General features: G+C 43.0%; 1 protein-coding gene and 1 non-coding gene across 2 annotated transcripts in view; both read right to left on the bottom strand.

The window, feature by feature from the left end:
- The window catches only part of LOC126481765 (protein unc-13 homolog 4B), a 254,770-nt gene that overhangs the window by 217,963 nt on the left and 12,921 nt on the right, over positions 1 to 23,886 (bottom strand). The window lies entirely within an intron of this gene.
- On the bottom strand, positions 11,492 to 11,566 carry Trnat-ugu (transfer RNA threonine (anticodon UGU)). The gene has a single exon. It is a non-coding gene; the product is annotated as a tRNA-Thr (tRNA).

Below are 23,886 nucleotides of genomic sequence, written 5' to 3'. Positions count from 1 at the left end.
AAAATAATAACTGATTTAGAACACATTATTCAGATCTTTAATGAATCAGAGAAGCATTAGTCGGTGAGCTCCAGATTGTGCTGGTGCGTAACATTGAAAGGATAATCTTATCAAACCTGTAACGCAAAATCATCATTTATTAATGTTGCAATGGAAAGTGATAATTATTAATCTTACAGTTTTTCCCAAACTTGAAATGTAATTCTATGAAAATCAAAGGAAGGACAATAATATGATTGCGTATCTAAATATATATATAGTGTATAATGTGATCTAATATCAGTGAACTCTATAATATCTCTGATGGATGATAAAAAGCGACTATTATTGTTCTCTTCCCTTCCGTATCTTGAGCCAAGCATGTAAGCACCTGCTTTCGTCCACTAGCGTGATTTCATTAGTTGAATAATAATTAACTCGGATAATAACTTGTTTTATTTAAAGGAATTTGACACTGTATCCGTCTGATAAATATACAAGAATTTCTTTGTTGCTTATAAGAATTTCAGAATTTGGTAGCATTACGTTGACTAAAACATTCGATCACATACCAGCAGCCACAATCGTATCTTCTTAAAGTATAGATCATGTTGTAAAGGTGAATTTATTTTTTATGCAGCAAATAATAACCAGATATTTTCTAAGCCAATGTTCATTCAACGCGACAGTTTAAATTTCTCGCTGGTAGTCAATTACTGACACTGCTAACGATAAATTTTATGCCCCGGCAAGAATAGCTGGATAAAAATTGTACACAATTTTCATTTTAACTTCAATGAAAATAATTAGTTGAGGAATCATTTTAAATTTTAGCAGTTCTGTGTCTAACTGTAGCCAAATTAGGTACTTTGAACTTACGTAACGAAACTGCTAATTATAACGTTTTCATCTTCCCATATCGTAAATACAAATTCAAACTTTAATCAAAGAAAATTTTGTTTCCTATTATTCTATTTACGGAAAGGTTATAAACCTAAGATTTCCCTTGTCTTCAGCAAATAATGTTTCCACTACTATTGCTATACATTTCTAACGGCAATTTGTGTAGTCAAATACTAAAATGAAAAAGGCAATTAAGAGAATTAAATTTATCTGTAGATCTTGGTTCTGAACTGTTATTGCCAATGTTTTGTGATTAGTATTTATTACAAAGCTTCCGTTTAAACGTCAATGTATTCATACGAATCATTTGGTAACCTCTTGATATTCTGGTACTATACTACCAAATTGTGTTTGCTTATTATTTAAAGCTACTGTAAGTATGTAAATGCCATATCAATGGTGAGTGTGATACGTCAAAATATACCAACAAAAATTTAAGTCATAACGCCGAATCGGTACTCAGCTTTCGAAGTATGCAAGCCGCGCTGCAGTAAAGTTAGTTGGGATGCCTAAGCCCCAGGCGTTCTTTACTTAATACTTCTTGAGGAGAGAACCAGTTGTTTGGACATTGATGGTGAATCGCACAACGGCCTCTGATTACAACAGACTGTATTGTAGGTGATTTTATCACATATAATAAAAAATACGACGCGATTCTATATTTTGACTTATATAGCGGTGCCACTGCGTAAGTTCGTGTTACCGACAGACATTTATCAAATACCATCTCTCATGACATTTTATAACGTCGAAAATCGTCTCAAGCCTTTAACTGAGGCATATGAATAAAAGAAAAATGAGAACAGGGATGTAAACTGTAATGTGAGCCGTGAAACACGTTTTCTTAGTTATGACAAGTCGGAAGTGGGATGATGTCCTGCCATGGGAGACGTTTTAAAGATTTTCGCGTATGACTAATAAGATAATTAGTAGCTACCTAGGACGGCATTATAATTCACAACCGAGGCATTGGACCGGAGACGAAAGTGCCATACTAAGCAGAGAGGAGTTGCCGGGTTAAGACGCCCATGTCTTCTTACACCATTTCAGCCAAAAAAAAAAAAGTGCGAATATGATTCAATTGTCACCTTAAATTAAAGAAATGAAATTACTTCGATACATCGACAGTAAGTTTTATTTACGCGCTTAATTCGCCTGCCAAGTGAAACCCATAGATAGCCTACCTTACTGCAAACAAAACGTCGTCTAAGTAAGAATTTTTGCAGCAACTAAAAATACATTAACTCATTGTGACACTTCCGTCACAGTGCTTATAATGCACGAAACTATACGCTGTGTTAATCGTGACATTCTCTTAAAACTATAGTATCTCAAATCGTGAAAATGACAATCAAAAATGGTTCAAATGGCTCTGAGCACTATGGGACTTAGCATCTGAGATCATCAGTCCCCTAGAACTTAGAACTACTTAAACCTAACTAACCTAAGGACATCACACACATCCATGCTCGAGGCAGGATTCGAATCTGCGACCGTAGCAGGCGCGCGGTTCCGAACTAAAGCGCCTAGAACCGCTCGGCCACCTCGGCCAGCGAAGATGGCCATCGAAAGCAATACTTATGATGTCACATAAAGCGCAGATTGGATGTAGGAGCGCGGAATTCCGTGGACAGTGGTGGTATGATTAAAATTACTTTGGGTGCAATATAGCGTCACACCGTAAAATGAAATGGAATGAGGGACGATCTACCAACTTTTTAAGGATATTCAAGGGAGCGTCGAGACAGGATTTGGTTACAGATTTCGGATCACAAATTTCATTGCAAGCTCGTTTCTCTCGCTTCTCCTTGAACGACGGGCATGTTTCTTCCTTGTTTCCACTACTTTCTCCTCCGTGTGTTCGGTTTAGTACAGTGGCTGTGCACCTTTGATGAGAAGTTCGTGTACCACGGAAGTGCATCTGGATTGTTTGAAACTATTTGTCAAAGAGAGGAGATATCGTTTTATTTACGCACCTTCCTCCTCTAGCACACACCGCAATTGCTTCATCACAGTATTCTCCTTAAGGATCTCAGTATTGACGGAAAGTTCTATTTCTTCAAACACTGCACAAAAATGTTTCTCGGTACTTCCACACGGAGTAAGACCATTTCCATTAAAACAGAACTGTAGTTCTTTTTTTCTAATTTAATTTTCATTTACAGACTGTTTAAAATTTCTTTTTGAGGAACACAAATTTGAGGCTGGTAAATTCATATGTAGTCATCACGTGTGGGCACAATCAGGTTAAAACAAAAACGACGACGTAGATATTGTTTTTCCACTACATATAGCAGTTTTGACGAAGTAGTCACGTCCCTAAGATTACAAAACATGCACGGCACTTCGTAAACTACACATATACCAGTGTGTTTGGTAGAGCGGTGGGATAAGCCGCCCTGTTGTTTCTGAAGAGTTCGATTAATTTTTGTGTTGACACCAGCGTCTCCTCATTTGTATAGCCAGTTGCGCACGTCGACATCAGCGGCGAAAAGTAATAAAAATATACATCTACTCCGTATAATAGAGTGTTTTAAAAAAAGTGTCACCTATTCCAACAGGCTGTACTGGTCAAAACTAGAATAAAACTTCGTACAACGATACGTCCGGAAACCAATATCTGTTGACACATGGGCCAATCTGTTCTGCAATTCCCAGCTGTTACGTAGAAGTAGACACTGTAGAGGCACTACTGCATGTGGTTAGCACGCATCCTGAAACATATCCCTTCTTCGCAGTGAACTACTTCGAATGCTCTGGCTCCATTCGGTTTGCGTCACATGCGTTGGTCACACGTTCCTGTAACAACTGCCTGATTTCGATGGCTTACGCATACGCCAATGCCTTTCAGTGTCCCCTAGCCAAAAATCCAACGAAACCGGGTCCGGCAAACGGGGTGGCTATGACACCGGACGACCTCGACCAATCCATCGCCAATGAAACGTTGTGGTGAGGTGCTGTCGATCGATCCGTAGAAAAAGAGGTGGTGCCCCGTCGTATACAAGCGACGGTCGTTGTCTTTGCGCAAGGCACTGCCTCTAGTGTCTACTACTAGGTAATACGAGGGTTGTTCCAAAAGTAAGGTCCGATTGATTGCCAAATTGAAACCACAGTGAACATCAGAAATGTTTTACTTGTAACAATTAGCTACACCTTTCAGCTACTTCTCTACGTAGTCGCCGTTCTGACTTAGACTTTTGTCATAGCGTTGTACCAACTTTTCAATAGCCTCATCATAGAAGGCAGCCGCCAGTGCTTTCCGCCAATTCTCCACGCTGGCCTACACCTCGTTGTCTGTGTCAAAATGTTGTCTTCAAAGACAGCAGTTCATGTGACCAGAGATGAAACTCAGGGGGAGACAATTGCGGACTGTATTGTGGGTAATCTAACATTTCCATTTGAAAACGATGCAGGAGCATCTTCATTGCCCCTGCAGAATGCGGCTGAGAATTGTCGTGAAGACGAAACAGCACGACAGTTATGTAATGTTGGCTGCATAGCTTCAGGCGAAATTTCTCACCAGGCCCTCGTACTTGGCGGCAGACACTATTTTCTAGACATCTTTACGCACTCACTGCGAGCTCAGAAATGAGAAGAGCGACGTGATGCTAACTGGGGTTATACTAGAGACACTACCCAACACATCTGTGCAAAGCTTTATCGGATGTTCATAGTCGTTTCCATTTCGCGACCGATCGGACCTTACTTTTGGAATAACCCTCGTATATAAATGGCAATGACAGAATGGATTGATCTGTATCTGAAATGGTATTGGGTTCCGGACATACCATTATACAAAATTTCCTTCTCGTTTTGAGGAATACTACGTTCTGTGGGATTATGTGACACCCTCTATAATCAGTAGCTCTGAAGTAAACAAATAAGCATAGAATGGTAGATAGCATAAGAAACAAGAAAAAGCAATGCAAACGTGCTTTATGAATTTACAGTGTATCACAGTGGAAATTTGCAATATAGCATGGTTAGTATACTGGTTTCGACAAAACGGTCGTCATCATGAACTCATCTGATATATCTTTGCAAATAGCTACGGCACAATTTATCTAGTATAATTATGCAAGCGAGGGTGCTATCCATAGCACGGAATATTACTTCGCGAGTTTTTGACTGTAATAAACTTTATTGCTTTGTACTAAAATTTATAGCCTGCGATGGCATGAGAAGATGCGAATGGGCACTAGAAAGTATACATACTTATATACACAAACTAAAGTCAGCAAATAGCTTGTTGCTTCGCAATATCAGAGCCAGTAAAACCACTAATAAATCGCTTTTAAGTGGAACCGTTGAAGGTATTTCACAAGTAAAAACCAGAAACGAGTCTAGCAGGGAAGTATTACATTTTTTGCAGAATTCATAAACCAGTTCACGTCTGAAAAGAGTATATCAGTCTAGAAAGAAGCAATACGAGGGAGAGAAGCATGGGTAGTTACGAGCAGGTTGTCCTAGACGTATGGTCGGTAATAAAACGTGGGGCTCTTAGTCATAACCATCGAATTAAAATGCTGCCCTGGTCTTTCCAACGTGGCATTTCCACCTTTTTAAATCTCGCACTTAAGTCTATGCAACGTGCCCTCCAAACCGTAGGGGTTGCTCGAGGAGCAGAAAAACTGGATAATCGAGGTATTGGCTTCTCTCAAAAATTCAGAATGGTCCGTACTCTACATTGTTAAATACATGACGCAAGAATGAAGGAGTAAGATCTTCAATAGTAGCAAGACTTAGTCGAGTGAAACATATTAAAGCAAGGAGATATTTTTTTTTCAATTTGATACAGAGATGGTGCTGATTTAGATTGCTTTTTTCCATTATATTTGTTCATTTTGGGCAATGACGTGTTTTTAGCGTCAACTTTCCCCGTGGAATAGATTTAGTTTCCCAAAATATTCATGTTAAGTTATTTCCATAAAATGAAGTAAGAGCTTCTGGACAGTTAGCGCCAACTGAAATTCATCTGAAGTAAGTGATAATTAGTATCGAACTAGCTCCTTCGTTTCCAATAGTTACGTGGATCAAAAAATGCTTCAAATGGCTCTGAGCACTATGGGACTTAACATCTATGGTCATCAGTTCCCTAGAACTTAGAACTACTTAAACCTAACTAACCTAAAGACATCACACACACCAATGCCCGAGGCAAGATTCGAACCTGCGACCGTAGCGGTCACGCGGTTCCAGACTGAAGCGCCTAGAACCGCACGGCCACACCGGCCGGCAGTTACGTGGATCCACAAGGAGTATATGCAACATATAAAACCACATATTAAGATACTGAAAGCGGCACAGTGGCATATTGGACTATTATCAGTTAAAAGTTTCTGAAGTAGGTGACGGTAAAGGCATAAGCGAAGAAAGAGTGTGATAGTTTCGCAAGAATTACCTCTGAGGTAGATTTACGCAAGAAGATTGCCACGTTTGTCGAAGGCTAACGTATTTGACAGTGAGAGCAACAATTATCTCAGAACTTTCTGGATCACTTCGAAAAATATTCAACTTATTTTGATGCGCCAGCTTATCACTGTGAATGAGACGTGGGCCTATCACTGCAAGCCAAGAAAAGAAAAGACGGTCAAAGCAGTGGTTCGAAGCCGACAGCTCTGCACCAAAAAGGGCAAATCTTGTTGTAACAGCCCAATTCGTTACGGCTACTTTTTTCTGCAGTGCAAATTGGATTCTTCTCATTGATTACTTTTTTTGGATCAACAGTCTAACGATTCATTTAATACGGTTCGCCGCAACTTCTTCTCCTGTTCCAACTTCTTAATCTCGGAGAAGCACTTACACACAAGGTCCTCAATCACTTGTTGGATGTATTCTAGTCTCTGCCTTCCCGTACTGTTTTTACCCTCTACTCTCCGCTCTAGTTCACTGGAAGCTGTTGCCTGATACCTTAACACATGTCCTATTATACAGTCCTTTCTTCTAGTGCTGTTCACATATTTCTTTTCCCACCGAATCAACGATGGGGCTTGTAATCTTTTATCTTATCAGTCCACTTAATTTTCAGCCTCCTCGAGTAACACCACTTCTCAAACGCTTCAATTCTCAAATTAAGCTTATCCATTTTCACTTCTTTTTCCCTAATTTGACATTCAATTCCATCAAGATAACTGCGCGAAATGTACGATGTCAGAAATTCCTTCCTCTAATTAAGACTTTCGTTTGTTACTAGTAGACTTCCTTCACCTGGAAATGTTTTCTATGCCTATGTAAATCTCCTTCTTATAGCCACCCTGCCTATTCCATAAAAAAACGTAACCATAACTCACGGATTAGTTTCCGACTGACCGACTGCTGCCCACAAGGCGAAACCAGGAGCGATGTATGATCGTGTGACATGTGATCAGCGTGTAGCCAATACCTCCGGCCGTTATTGCCAGCAGATGAATCCTGTCAACGCCGCTGCTTCTTTATTCAATCAGCTCGACATTTGGCCTCATGATGCTGAGTAGGCCCTAACTCAGACCTCCCTATCTCATAAAAAATAGAGAAGGTACCAGGAATCAAACCCGGCTCCTGCACAGAAGGCAGCGCCTCTAAGAAGTCGGCTACGGAGGCGGCCTTAGCCCCTCGCGCTTTATTTTGCTTCCAAGGTAGCAAAATCCTTTCACTTCGTTTACTACGCGCTTCCCAAATTCGATGTTAAGCTTATCGCTAACCTCATTTATGGTACCTCACATTACTTTTTGTTGTTTGGTTTATACTTAATCTATAGAGTGTTGTGATTAGACCATTCCACTCAACAGACTCTGCTGTTATTCCACACTTTCACTGCGGATAGAACTGTCATCAGAGAGTCTTATCAATGAATTTTAATCCCATGTATGGAACTCTCTTTGATTTCCTTCATTGCTTCTTCGATTTACAGGTTAAACTGCGGAGCAGAAAGGTTGAGCTCTTGCCTAATATCCCTTTTTGGTCCAATCATTTCTCTATTTTCCATATATTTCCCCTCTTGGTTCTTGTAAATACTGTATATCACCCCCCATTTCCCTATAGCTTATACCTATTACCCCGATAATTTCAAACATCTTGCACTTGTTTGCCTTGTCCCATTTTTTTGCTAGGTCGACACATCCTAGAAAAGTGGCTTGATTTTTCTTTCGTCTTGCCGCCATTATCAAGCGCAACATCAAAACTGCTTCACTGGTTCCTTTCCATTTTCAAAAGTCAAGCTGATCGTCATTTAACAGGGCCTCAGTTTTCTTTTTATATTATTCTTGTAAGCAAGTTCGATACATGAGCTCTTAATGTGATGGTACGATAGTTCTTGGGCTTGTCTGTATTTGGTACTTTAGGCGTTGTGTAGAAGATAATGTTTCTAAAGTCCAGTGGTATGCCCTCCCTGTCACAGATCCTACTCACTAACTTAGATAATTGTTTGTCTGTTATCCCCCCCCCCCCCCCCCCCCCAGTGATCATAGAAATTCCGAATAAATGTCACCTATACCTTCTATCTCGTTCGACTACAGATCGTATAAAGCTTTGCCAAATCGACAACCATTTCTTCTTCTGTCAAGTCAGCAGACAGTTTCTCTCCCTAGAAGAGGTCTTCTCTGTATTCTTCCCACTTATCCTTTCTCTCCTATGCGTTTAACGGTGGATTGCGCAGTGCAGTGTTGACACCTTGATTTCAATTTCATCGAAAGTTATTTCGATTTTCTGTATGTTCAGTCTGCTCTTACGACTACTATTTCCGTCTCGAGAACGTTTTTCCTGTACTCACTTCGATTCTCATTAGAAAAGACTAAACAATAGCTAGCAAATACTACGCACGTTTTTTGGATCATTTTAATGAAAGGATACGCGGCAAGTGACATAAATTGCAAATAAATAAATATTCATCTTTCATAGTGGTATTGGAAGGAGGTTCGAGAATAAGAAAACTGAAGAGTTTAAAGCGCGGATTATTTTACATCTAACTTACTCTCCACATTGGTTACACTGTTATTTCGACATGTTTCCACAATTAAGGCAGTTACTGACTGGGAAACGTTTTGAACCCAGTAAAGAGGTTATTGACATCGTAGCTGGGTTTAATTATTAACTTCCTGAATCACACATCAGGGCTAGTATCTGTTTACTCAAAAAACGTTGCACAGAATGCATTGACCCAACACATGACTTTGAAGACATAAATGCGAGTTTTACCTAAAAGTAGATTTACTGCGACTGCGAGACATTTTCTGCTGGCCTACGTACTGTACTGACCAGGCAGGCACTGGGCCGGTCTCGTGACGGCTGCGAGAGCGCCCTCGTGTTTCCGCTGCTTTGGCTGCCCTGTGTGATGACAGCTGCCTGACAGGGGCGGACACACATCAGTCATCAGTGGGCGCGTGGCTCTGCTGAAACACGCCTTCCCCGCAGAGCCAAACGTGGCGGGAGACTCCAGAAATAAGCACTCCCAATAATGAAGTTGCCCAAAAAACCTCAGGCAATTTTATTCGTACCTAAATCTAGAGCAAATATGAACAGTTTCAATCAAACGGCAGCAGATAAAATATATAATTTTGACATTACGTAGAGTTTTAGATCTTTGGCAGTGAAACTGGCTTGTTTAGATGGGTTTTCACTGTCGAACTCTAATGCAGTTCTGTATTCGCTATAGTAACACATCTAGAGGAGGTGACACATCCATCGGATTGCAGTTCCTGAACGTGTGTCAAAGAAATTGCATAATTAGTTGCCAACCTCTGAATTTCGTAGCCTGATTTTTCTGGTCAGTGGAAAAGCATGTCACCTCATATTCTGAACAGACTTATCACTACAGAATGCCATATCTCAAACTGGAAATGGTTTGCTCTATGCGTCAATATACTTATAATTCTGTACACTTCCTGGGTGCTTAAAAGTATAAAACTGTAAACTACATCTTTAACTTGGAGATCTATTACTCGGTAACACGTATACCGGATGTATTTCCAGTGGGTCTTTTGCTCTGTTGTTTCTGCAGATATTTGCGTTTTTACTTTTGCAAAGTGCAGCTGGCGTCAGCCCGAACAAATCCTGCTCATTACGTCTTTCATACGACGCCCAGCGTCGACGGAGAGCGTCGGTTTGTCTCCTACTACCTACAAAATGATTTTTAAAGTAGAATTTTAAGTGCCATTGACAGAGCGATCCCGAATTGGTCTAGCACAGTATTTGTTCTATCGATATATACACTGAAGCGTCAAGGAACTGGTATAGGCATCGTGTTCAAATACAGAGATACGTAAACAGGCAGAATACGGCGCTGCGGTCGGCAACGCCTGTATAAGACAACAAGTTGGTTGCGTTGTTTTGGGGAAGGAGACCAGACAGCGAGGTCATCGGTCTCATCGGATTCCTTTTAAAAGGAACCAACCCGGCATTTGTCTGGAGCGATTTAGGGAAATCACGGAAATCATAAATCAGGATGGCCGGACGCGGGATTGAACCGCGTCTGGCGCAGTTGTTAGATTTGTTATTGCTGCTACAATGGCAGAGTACGAGATTTAAGTGAGTCTGAACGTCGTGTTATAGTCGGCGCACAAGCGATGGGACACAGCATCTCCAAGGTAGCGATGAAGTGGAGATTTTACTGTACGACCATTTCACGAGTGTACAGTGAACATCAGGAATCCCGTAAAACATCAAATCTCCGACATCGCTGCGGCCGGAAAAAGATCCTGCAAGAACGGGACCAACGACGACTGAAGGGAATCGTTTAACGTGACAGAAGTGCAACCCTTCCTCAAATTTCTGCAGATTTCAACGCTGGGCCATCAACAAGTGTCAGCGTGTGAACCATTCAACGAAATATCATCGATCTGGGCTTTCGGAGCCGAAGGCCCACCGTGAGCCCTTGATGACTGCACGACACAAAGCTTTACCCCTCGTCTGGACCCGTCAACGCCGACATTGGACTGTTGATGACTGGAAACATATTGCCTGGTCGGACGAGTCTCGTTCCAAATTGTATCGAGCGGATGGAAGTGCACGGGTATGGAGACAGCCTCAGGAATCCATGGAATCTGCATGTCAGCAAGAGACTGTTCAACCTGGTGGAGACTCTTTAATGGTGTGGGGCGTGTGCAGATGGGAGTGATATGGGACCACTGATACGTCTAGATACGACTCTGACAGGTGACACGTACGTAAGGTTCCTGTCTGATCACCTGCATCCATTCATGTCCATTGTGCATTTCGACGGACTTGGGCAATTCCAGCAGGACAGCGCCACACCTCACACGTCAAGAATTTGCTACAGAGTGGCTCCAAGAACAGTCTTTTGAGTTCAGACACTTCCGTTGGCCACCAATCTCCCCAGACATGAACATTATTGACCATATCTGGGGTGCCTTGCACCATGCTGTTCAGAAGAGATCTCCACCCCCTTGTAGTCTTACGGATTTATGGACAGCCCTGCAGGATTCATGATGTCAGTTCCCTCCAGCACTACTTCAGACATTATACTTATATGGATATGGGGTCTGTTCTTTCGGACATGTCGAAAGAACAGACACCATTGATGACTGCAGCCGACTAGAATGTAATTGGAATTGTATTAATACCTTCAGCTGCTAACGGGCGTTGATATATATCGACGGGGACAGGGGAAAATGTGTGCCCCGACCGGGAATCGAACCCGGGATCTCCTGCTTACATGGCAGACGCTCTATCCATCTGAGCCACCGAGGGCACAGAGGATAGCGTGACTGCAGGGACTATCTCGCGCACGCCTCCCGCGAGACCCACATTATCACCTTGTATGTCCACACACTACATTCGTAGTGTCCCACCGCAACACACTCATTACTCGTGGAAGACTTTCTTACCAAGTCCCGTAAGATTTCGGGGAATATGTGTGCATCCGCACAAAAGAAGGTCATGGCCGGTGTTGCCAGAACTATATACTTATATGGATATGGTGCCTGTTCTTTTGGACACACACACTCATGCCTGAGGGAGGATTCAAACCTCCGGCGGGAGGAACCGCGCAATCCGTAACATGGCGCCTCAAACCACGCGGCGACTCCGCGCGGTGAAACACCTTTAACCGTATCTGTATTCATAGACAAAGTGCAACAGGCATTGATCTCCATCCCACAGACTGACGTGTGGTACCTGTACAAGGCGCTGCAAGCAAATATGCGCGCTTACAGTCAACATTTTGGCAGTTACACCAGTTATTAATGTACCAGCATTTCACATTAGCAGTGGCTTATCTCGCGCTTACATTAACCTGCCATCTTGGAAAGTTTATCCCGAACATATGTTGCCTGGACAAATGTATTCCCGAAATTTCAATATTGTTCATTATTAGTTTTTGGTGTTGCGATTTTTTCTGGCAGCGCATGTAGGAAGAGCAAAATAAGCTGGACTTAATTGTCTGAGCAACTCAGTACGCTCTGTTACGCTCTCTGTCCCTCGTGGAAGACGGTAGGCGCTGGCAGTAGTGCTGCGTTGCTGCAGCAGCAGTAGGAGATGGAGCAGAGTAGCGGGCTAGGCGGCAGCGGTAGCGGCGGCGGCGGCGGCGGCGGCGGCCGCGCCCACGGCACAAAGGCCCCTGCTGGCCGCTTCCGCCGCGCCGCGCCGGCGGGAATCACGGTCGCTGCGAGGGGAGCTGTAGCCAGCCGGCTGGAGCCGCTGCTTCCCGCTCCACCTCCTGAAGCCCTCACAACGCCGTCCGTGTATTTTGGTTGCAGTTTTTTGCATTACACATAACCTGCTCCTGTTCACTGACTCCACATTTATCATTCTGCGTGCCACCAATAATTAAATATTTGTCGTCACATAGCACTCTTATTTTCACTGTTTTCGTACTTCTGTGTGCTGACGATGTAAGCACATAGTAATCCATAGGAGCACCTTGATAACGGCCTCAATTTGGCGAAGAACAGAATCCTCAAGTTTCTTCGCGCACAACATTTGCAGCTGATGCGACTCACTGATGATAAGATCCTGTAGAGCCATTACATTGCGAAGATGTCCGCTTTTACGTTTCACCCACTTCACCCACTGTTCCAGATAGACCCAGACGTTTTTAATCGGATTAAAATCGAGAGGTCCAGGAACGTATGCGTAGTCAACATTGCTTTTGTCATCTTGAAAGTTGGAAGCGTCTATAATATTCTCAGCATGAAGATCTAGAAGAAAGGACAGTAACTCCTCAGGCAGAATATTGAAATAAACATCTTGGTTCATGTTCACGGTAACTCAAAATCAGTAGACCCAATTTTTGATACGAAAGACATCCCAGAAACATCATAGATCCATCGCCGGACTGAATTACATCTTCAATACACTGCGGGTTAAACGTCTCATTGGGTCATCGGTGTAGTTGACGCCTCACATCATCTGAAAAAAAAGACAGAATTGTTGTCCGTCGTTGCACACGATACGCCTTCAGTCGGTTATGCTCCAGAATCTGTGTTGTTTCGCAGTTTTCACAAACAAGGTGGCAGTGATGACATCTTTTGCGACAGTAGAAACATGGAGAAACTTCACGAGGGCCACCAATGAAGCAAATTCCAAGATGAAGGAGTCAATGGTTTGCCAGGCCATGATGAAAACCCATTACTGAACATTGGAAACCCTGATGATGGAGCTTTCGCTCAGAGATATGTACCGGAAATAAAAAAAAAAAGTACGAAAACGACTTACAATTGACGGACTTTTATTTAAAAAATATATTTATTATACTGGCTCTGTGAGACCATTACGGATTCGTTAAAGTATATACTCAACGTCTCGTCTTTGTATATGAATGACGGAGCGTTCACATGTCGAAATCCCGGTGGTTGTCGAAGACGTCATACAGCCCCCTAAGTTGTCTGAATTGACATTTAGTTGGGCTTCGTGATTCCTCGAAGCATTTAACAGGGAACATGTAACAGACTTCTGCAACAGAGGAAAATGTTCCCGAGATTCTATACTAGACATGGTCTTTCAAAGGGAGAACACCATTGCATATTATATCTATCGATAGCACTTCAGCAAACTATAACATCGCTACCGGTGTGTTTGCGTCGGCTGTATACGAAAGATCACTAGTACGCCGTATCAGCTGGAAACTAGACACATTTTTACTTAAAATTTTATAATTTACAATGTATCACGTCCTATAGTACATACGAAAAGTACCTGCAAAGCGCGCTAGTGATTCACATGTTTCCGTAGAACTGTCAAATGTCTTACGTCCACTGGCAGCAGCGTCCCTACGGGTGAGTGAGAGTATAAGCTGTAAAGTACCGGACAGCCCTTAAGAGAGATGCCCTCCATTCTTTAGTCGCCATACTGTTTTGTAACTCTGTTCTTCGTTGCAAAAATGTTCAAATGTGTGGGACTAAACTACGGAAGTCATCGTTCCCTTGACTTACACACTACTTAAACTAACTTATGCTAAGAGCAACATACACACACCCATGCCCGAGGGAGGACGAACCCTCGGTGGGAGGGGTTCCTAGTTGCAAGATCCGCTTTCCCTGTCGAGGATTCTCCGTGACCAGAGTAGCCTCTGTGTCACAGACTCTCGTCCCATTGAAGATCGTGTGGTATGAACGAAGCGTAGTTCAAGTGCAAAAAATGGTTCAAATGGCTCTGAGCACTATGGGACTCAACTGCTGAGGTCATTAGTCCCCTAGAACTTAGAACTAGTTAAACCTAACTAACCTAAGGACATCACAAACATCCATGCCGGAGGCAGGATTCGAACCTGCGACCGTAGCGGTCTTGCGGTTCCAGACTGCAGCGCCTTTAACCGCACGGCCACTTCGGCCGGCGTAGTTCAAGTGCCGCGAAAATAAGTCGGCTAGATGTGCAGTAAATCAAGTGATCGAAGTACTCTACCCGTGAACATAAAAAAAAAAATCTGAAGACTCTTCTTTTCGTTAATCTACAGTGCCTTTGTTCGGTGTCTTGAAGCTCCTTAAAACATTGAACCATTTGACAGAAATTCTAGAGTCGCTGCTCTCGGGGAAGGGCTTAGCATCGTAGAATACAGACTCCTGTTAGTCGATGGCAGCACAGATCGAGCAGGAACAGAGATCAAGCAAAAGTGTACAACGGTTTTTGAAAAACAGTTACAGTTACCGGTAAACAAAATTTTTCCCTACTCCTTGAAATTCAGATTCGCTATTCCTCAAAGTAATACAGTATAAGGTGTAATGCTAGTCCCTATGTAAACTAAAACCTTATATTTTCCCATGTGTTTGTATCAGAATCGAAGCTTTTCCCTACACGTTGAGTAAGATGCCGGAGACACACAATAATGTTAAAAACAATTGCCATTAATAAATAAAGACGTCCTCAGTTCGCAAAAATCTTTTAGAGAGTAACATAAAAATTTTATTGCTGCTGTAGTGGACTACGGCTTAAGGGAAAAAGTCCACAAACATAATATTTTGAAACCTGCAATAGCTGTAGTAACCCGAAGTAGAATTATTCTTAGATTTTTTGGAGCAGCATTTTCATGCTACTTCCACGCTTACTAGTATTCCGTTTCCGTGCAAAGGTATTACGAGCATTAGACCTCGTACAAGAGTGATGAGTATCCCGAAATAAGCAAGTGCGAACCTGGTATTATCCTTTCATTGGACCAGTCACTGCAGTGACTGCTGTTCTAATGTTTTGTGTTACCCTGGTTCGCTGTACAAGAAACTTAACAATTCTGCTTTCTTAGAAAACATATCACGTTAGAACAGGCACAAACCCCGCATTGTCCTTTAAGTGACGCCTCTGTGTGAACGGAAGGCCTTTTAGGGCCATTAGGATGTGGCATGACTAACTACGAAAAGAATGTGAACTGTTCAAGTGACGACAACAGCCCTTTTCATTGTCTACGCCGCGGAAAAATGGAGTCGCACCCTGAAAATAGCTAGAGAAACTTATCTACGAAACGGAGTTGGTAACCTCACAAGTAACCTCAGCAGAGCAGAAACGATTAGAGACGGTCTGTTATCTCGGTTACAGAGCACCTAAAATTTTCTGCCATATCTAAAGAACTCTTTGGTGGTTTAAATAACTGCAACCAGTAACTAATAGATTAGGTTGTATCGTGACCTTTCTGTTATGCCTGGATCATTCGACGTGGTAGCGGTTCCACAGTGTTAACCATGCTCTCCACAGATGAGTTCTGAGGTACTTCTAGTAAGATAAAAAAAAAAGCGACAGTCTTCTAGTTGAATGAGAGCTTAGTGAAGCAGTCAAGTGGCTCGTGGCGAACCGTTCCGAGAGGAATGGGACCGCGGGTCGCGAGGAAGGAAGAGACTAACCTTTTAGCTTGAGCGAGCTCTCATGAGAATACGTATGTATGGACGTCAAGACGCTAGCGAGATGTCGCAGTGGCGAGACACTGGAACGACAGTGGTTCAGAAACCTGTCTTATCCAGATGCACGTTTTCTGTGGTTTCCGAAAACCTTTCTTTGAAAGGGCTCGGCTGATTTCCTTCCTCAAGCCGAGCTTGTAATTCGTCTCTAATGACCTGATCGTCGATGGGACGTTAAACTTTAATCTTCTTTTCTTCTTAATTCCATTCCAACAGAGTTGTAGACCCTGTGCAGCAAGTAATCAGTGCATTACCTCTCAGTGTTCAGTGATTCCCGATGCCACCGACTACCGTCACCGTGACAGAGGAAAAAAATAGCTCTGAGCGCTATGGGACTTAACATCTGAGGTCATCAGTCCCCTATAACTTAGAAATACTTAAAACTAACTAACCTAAGGACATCATACACATCTATGCCCGAGGCAGGATTCGAACCTGCGACCGTAACAATCGTGCGGTTCCAGACTGAAGCGCCTAGAACCGCTCGGCCACAGGTGACAGAACAGCGGACGTCTCCCGACCAAGCTGAGAACAGGAAGACTATGACTGATGATGAGCTGAGGTACTTTTATTTCTAATTGGAGGCTACCTTGCGATGAATAACTGAGAGAAGTTAAAGTTATCGGCCGAAGGTGAGCTGCGCCTAGGATGCTTACTTTCCTCAAGAAATTCACTAAAAAATGCTGTATTAGATCAAATTCACGAACCGGCTCTGAAAGTACGTTTGGAAACTCATCCACAGACACAGGGGTACAGGCTGAGTCACAGACTGACACATAGTTTAAATGTGGATGACTCACAAGTTGTCGTGCGTCTTTGAGCAAACATGTATTTCGAGGTAGCTGTCGTTATGTTTAAGACTACACTGACATGACAAAAAATCATAGACAGGGATATGCACATTTACAGATGGCGGTGGTATCGTGTAGACAGGGTATGAAGGGGCGGTGCGTAGGCGGACCTGTCCTTTGCACTCAGGTTTTCGACGCGATTATGGCCGCACGACGAGAATTAACAGACTTTGAATGCGGAATTGTAGTTGGAGTTAGGCGTATGGGACATTCCATTTCGGAAACCGTCAGGGAATTCAGTATTCCGAGATCTGCAGTGTCGAGAGTGTGACGATAATACCAAACCTAAGGCACTACCTCCCACCACGGACAACGCAGTGGCCGACGGCCGTCACATAAGGTCTGAGAGCAGTGACGTTTGCGTACATTTGTCAGTGCTAACAGATGAAATAACGGCAGAAATCAATGTGGGGTGTACGACGAACGTATTTATTAAGGCAGCGCGGCGAAATTTGGCGTTAATGGGCTATGGCAGCGGATTATGTCAGCAAACAGATGTTTAGTCTCATCTCATGTCCTACACCGCTAAGTCGTAACTGCTATTGATCTGCCATTTGTTTCTGTGATCTGTTTTCCTCCCTTATTCGTTATAGAGAGAGCCTAACTTTTCGCTAGCCCCAGTGCCCAGAATTTTCTGACAGAAACCTACTAGCTACCTCTTCCTGATAATTCTGGCTAGGAATGGCAGTGAATCGATCATGAAGCTTGGTGACGGTGTTAGCTATTTTCTACGTATTCACTCTTCAATAGACTTTTTTTCCAACGATGGATGATTTGGCGGAGAACCTGACTGTAGAAGTCTGAATGTGGCAGTCCAGGAACTGCTCAATGGTTCGTCCGAAGAAACAGAGAAGAGAAAATGAAAGGCCGCCATATCAGGACAATATGGTGGAGAAGGGGCTGAACTGAACACGGGGGGGGGGGGGGGGGGAGTATTGTGATACCCCAAAGAAATGATACTTCCTGTTCTTTCAGTTCTCAGGAGTGGTGTAAAGACGTTACCACACGATCTTTGACGAGAACTTTCGCAATGAATTCTGCTTTGGTCATAAATAGACTCTATTATCATGTCTTTTTCCTATGTTCTTTTTACTATATTTAGATTTTTTCGTAAAGAGAGTAGTCCCTCATAGCCTCACTTTCACCGTTCAGATGCCAAACTACAGAGGAGACCACTCTGACAACACGCACAATTTCGGCCCTGACTCGTAAACGAAAATGAGCATTCGGAGTAACGAGACTAAGTACGGGAACAAAACGCTACAGATGCTGCAGTAGACTCACTTGTCTCGAGTAGTCAGCTGAAATACGAAAGCCGATCGCGTAAAAGGGGCTTAAAAGCGACGACTACTTGCTCATCTGCGCAACTGTGACACACATATCTTCTATTGGAAACCCTCTACTTTTCTATATTTTGGGAAAAGAGAGAACGTATCGAAACAAGAAAACAAATGCGCAGTAAACCTGGGCTATAAGTGCAGTGAGGCGTTCTTCAGTAGAAGAGACGTGTTTCATACAGCAGCGTAAGTGGACAAGCACTCATGTGAATTCCAAGATGGCCGCCGAGTAAGTGACGCCAGAAACTACTTCCAGAAAGTTAAGTGATTTAGACAAGAATATAATTTAGTTTAACACCGACAGCAAATTAAATACGCGCATTAGTGTATCGTTTAGTCTTGCCGTTAAAGGTTTCACTTTTCTTTGTGTATTTTTTCAGAAAACACGAAAAGATCGCAACTTTGAGAAGTCGCGTTTAGCCTTAAATTTTGTAAACGTGTTTGTTTCTTGTTTCACGGTAATTTGACTAGTTTCCTGGTAACAAATAAGTAAACTACCGTAAATAGCGTATAATTTCATTGTTTTATTACAGATTTCAGAAAAACAGCGTAACTTTATATCAGAAACTTGCTTATATACATTTGTTTATAGGCCTGATTCTCGTAACGTTTTTGGAGAATCAAACTTAAAGTATCTCGTTTAATTGTCCTTTTTTCATTCCATCGAGTGAAATATATAATAAATAGCGCATACCTTCATTGTTTTAATACAGATCTCAGAAAAACAGCGGAATTTGTGAATAGGCTTAATTCTTGTAACGTCTTTTTTGATTTTCGGTAATTTAATTGATTTATTCTAGCTAAAGTATTATTTTTGCCATGAGTGAGAAGTGCCTGACTTGCCGTAGAATTGTTAGTTCCGGGGTTTGGTGTGATGGATGCAGTAGTTTTTTTCATTGGGGGGACTGCAGTGGCGTGGGTGTCGGGAAAGTGGATCAGGCTAATCAGTGGTTATGTAGGATTTGCAGCAGAGATAGGAAGATAGTGGAACAGGAGGGGAAAATTGCTGTCCTTCAGGCAGAGCTAGATCAGGCTAGGGAAGATCTGGACAGGTTAAGGAGGGAGAAGGGCAAAGAGAGGTGGGAAGTGGCAACAGGTAACAGAAGGAACAGGCCTGGAACTAAGTCTGACAGTTTTGTGGTGAATGTCAAAAATAAGTTTGACGTGTTGCTTCAGTTAGACACTGATGAGCCTCAAGCAGAGGTAGGTGTAGACAGGACACAATAAACTTTCAATAGGAAATTGAAAAAGAATGTAGGAAAGTCATCGAAAAGGAAGAAAGTTTTGTTGTTAGGCAGTTCTCATGCCAGAGGTGTAGGCCAACTTCTGCAGGAGGAATTAAGACCAGAATACCAGGTCACAATATTTTTCAAACCAAGTGCTAGTCTGGATCAGGTGACAGAGGATTTAAGTAAACTCTGTAAAGGATTTACCAGGGAAGACACCGTGGTTATTATGGGAGGGCCAGGGAACAGTATCGACAGAGATCCTGGGTACAGTATAGAGTGTGACCTGGTAAAGATTGCGTCGGCATCGAGACACACCAATGTTGAATTTGTATCTGTCCTGAGACACCATGACCGGCCTCATTTGAACTCTTCTGTTGGGAGAGTTAATTTGGAGTTGGAACGGCTGCTTGGGTCGGGTGCGGGGGCTCATATTGGTGTGGTTCCTGTTGATTCTCTCAGTAGGTGGGACTACACCAGTCACGGCCTACATCTCAACAGGAAAGGGAAGGGTAAACTGGCTGGGGTAATAGCAGGAAATTTAAGGAGGGGGGGGGGGGGGGAGGCACTGCCATGAATGGTAAAATACCAGTGGTTACAGGTGTTGGAGCAGCACCTTTTTTAGGATAGGTAAGACAGAAAGATGTCAAGATTAAATCTAACTTTGGCACAGAAAGGGGTGAATTATACTGCCACTAAAGTCTTTGGTCACTTACCAAATAGTATCAAAAGTCTGACAGATAACCAACAAGTATTTAAGAAGAAATTAAAAGAATTTCTGAATGACAACTCCTTCTACTCCGTAGAGGAATTTTTAGATATAAATTAAGAAAAAAGAATAAAAACCAAACAAATAATTATTAAAAACATTAAAAAAAACAAAAAATAAAAAAGTTGTTATATTAACTTAATTATGTTGTTAAATTAACTTAATTATGTCATGTATTGGAAAATTTGACTCGTTCCACATCATTACGAAATGTCGTATTCATGATCCATGGAACTAGTATTAATCTAATCTAATCTTAAGGTATGCACTTTGGAGCCCAGGTCTACTGCGCAATTTTTTCTTATTTTGGTCCATACTAGCAGGTGGGAATGCAGGAGGATGGCGTAGGTTATCTTCAATAAAAAAGATTCCCAACAATTAGTTATAAAATGGTATTTATTAAATATGAAGAAATATTCAATTTAAATAAAGCTGCTTCTTGTGTAATGTCCAGCACAAATAGACGCTTGAAATTATTAAAAGTCTTCTAAAATATTAAATTCCTGTCGCTGTGTCTCTGAGTGATGCCTACGTAGAGTCCAGAGTCGGCCTACGAAGCCTACGGAGCCTAAGTCTCGTAGACGACGGACGAAAACTGCAGCTTGTAGATTCGGCGGTAACTAGAGACTGTACGCGACTCGGCGCATTGAAGAGAACTGTCCACTGTAGCTCAGTGATCCGGCATCAATCAATCACTGTCTACACACATGATGCCCATAGGTTGGCAGCTGCAGCCCCTGGTGGGCCTCGGTATATTTCGTACTGCCAACCCATACAGCTGCTGCGATACGAGTGTTTCGAGCGCGGCACAACGATTGTGGTGCGGTGCTCTCGGGAGTCGTAAGTAGCGTCACCACACTAGCACCTCGAAAAATGTGGAAAGTAAAGAGCTTTCAGTAGAAGAGATGTGCCTCACAGTATCGAAGATGAACAAGTGTCCATAGCTCTTAAGTTACGCGTTTTGGAGCCTATGCTTCCTAAATTATTTTTCTTGTTTTGGACCATACTGCCTTCTCTCAAAGGTGGCTGGTGGAGTATGCTTTGTTAAGTCTTACCACTTGTAGATCTGATACTTGCTAACTGTGGCCAGATTTCCTTCTTGACATGCAAATATGTCTATGATAATGTTCATTCTTGAGATAGGATAATACTCCACTGGCACCATTGTCCAGCATTACTTGTCTGCTAACGGCTCATTATTTCTCTCTCATTCATCAATCTGGCCAGTCACAGCAGAGAATCGTCATCCGATCTACGTCAAGAGAAGAAGAAAAAAGGTAAGCGTAACGCTGGGGTATTGTTTCTTCAGGGAATGTTACGACACTTACAGTCCACAGCTAGTTCTTCTGCGCTTTGCTCGCATGGGAAAAGCCCCTGTTTTGCAGACAGCTGTACACTGGTGGGCGTGTGAATGAGCGGAAGGCACCGGTTTTCGCGGCTGCAGGTAGCGGTCACTGCTGATAACGCAGGCGTCGCCCGGAAGCGGGAGTCGAGGTGTTCGGTAAGGGGGTCAGCAGCGGCAGATAGGCGGGGTTCGCCGACCCCCTCAGACAATGGCTGCGAGGTGCCGGCCGTGACGGAGGCGTGCAGCCGTGGAGCCATGCAGCCGCCCAAGGCCCCGAGCCATTCCGCGAATCCACGAACTCACGCACCGTCGGCTCGCTCTGGGTAGTACCACGGTGACGCCGCTGGACCGAGAGTACGGACAAAGCAGGTCCACTGTCATTTATCTCTGCTTTCCGGGAACAACTAGCGGCTCGGCACACAAGCCCTTTCCGCTACGAGCTGCTTCCTTTTCAAGCTCTACCGTCCTCAGTGGCCTTAGCACGTGCCTTACTAAGAATTGATGTGCCTTACTGTGATTCGGTTTAACAAGATCTTTGTAAAAGGAGTGGGAGCAGCATACATTGAAGTGCTCAGGAAAATCTACGAGAATTCTTCAGCTTATGTTAACATCGGCGAATCAACTCAAGAATTCCGCATCATGAGGGGTGTCAAGCAAGGCGATCCCATCTCCCCAAAACTGTTCTCTGCTGTATTGGAAATGGCTATGTCAACGCTGAGCTGGGAAGGTAAGGGAATTAGAATTAATGGAAGAAGGCTTACCAACTTGAGATTTGCTGATGATATTGCCTTACTGGCCAAAGACTTCGCAGAGCTCCAAAACTTAGTTACAGATCTTGCATCGGAATGTCAGCTGGTTGGCTTGAACATGAACCTTTCCAAAACAAAAGTAATATCCAACAAATGGGTCCCAGCTGGAGATGTGAAAGTCAAGGACAGTCTACTAGAAGAGGTCAGTGAATATGTCTACCTTGGCCAGATTATAAATATGAAGGGAGACATAAGACCAGAAATTTATCGACGCATCAAGCTTGGCTGGCAAGCATTTGGGAAGAATTCAAAAGTATTCAGATCAAAAATGCCAGTAAATTTGAAGAAAGCAGTATTTGATCAATGCATTCTTCCTGTGATGACGTACGGATGCGAGACATGGACACTGAACTCATTCACAAAAGGGAAACTTAGGACAGCACAGAGAGCCATGGAGAGATCAATGCTGGGCTATACAAGAAAGGACAGGAAAAGGGCAGATGACATCCGGTCTGTGACGAAGGTTAATGACATCTTAGAGAGAGTAGGTTCCTTGAAATGGCAGTGGGCTGGCCACGTCGCAAGAAGAAAAGACAACAGATGGACGAAGTTAGTACTGGAGTGGAGTCCGAGAGAGCACCGGAGGCCTAGAGGAAGACCACCAGACAGATGGGACAAAGACATCAAGAAGATCGCTGGTAACACCTGGCAGAGAACTGCCCAAGACCGTCCCACTTGGAGAAGACTTCTGAAAGCCTACCTGGATCCACGACTCGAAGAGGCCACATCATCTAATGATTGAATTGGCTGATGATGATGATGAAGATGATGATATGGTGATCCTAATAAATGAAGCCTTCCTCTTAAATATGCTGTTATCGAGCGGGATGAGAGTCTGGACAGCACAATGCGGTACATGGGAGCAGTGGGTTTTAGCCTTTTTCCAGTCATCCGACTTAATTCCCCGAAATCAGTTCAGGAGAATGTCTTGAGCAAGGCCACTACTGAGTACTTCCACGACTCTTGTCTTCTCGGAAGTAATGCCCCCACTCTAATACGTGGGGTGGCGACATTGTGTTGAACCTTCCTCCTTTGGTCAAAATACTTTTCATACCTCTGGTGGACAGTTGCCATACTGCACTAATGATATTTAAGTTAAATTATTTGTACACACGTCTCGTGTGTCCGTATGTAGGAAGTAGACGACAGGGTAATGCGTGAGGGGATATGGCAGGATGATCCAAACAGAACTAAAACTACAGATAAACAGATGCAGTGCATTGACCAGATTCGTATTGCATTTGCATTTCACTGCATTCAACGAGTCCCACAAAATTAACAAAATAAAAAAGTAAAAAAAGTGTATATCTGACATACCGACCGCTTCACAAGAATAGAACGAGAATCGTGTTCAGA

This window comes from Schistocerca serialis, chromosome 1, assembly GCF_023864345.2.
Source record: "Schistocerca serialis cubense isolate TAMUIC-IGC-003099 chromosome 1, iqSchSeri2.2, whole genome shotgun sequence".
NCBI classification, from domain to species: domain Eukaryota; kingdom Metazoa; phylum Arthropoda; class Insecta; order Orthoptera; family Acrididae; genus Schistocerca; species Schistocerca serialis.
Note: the sequence above shows the minus strand (reverse complement) of the source record. Positions and strands in the feature narration are given on the sequence as shown.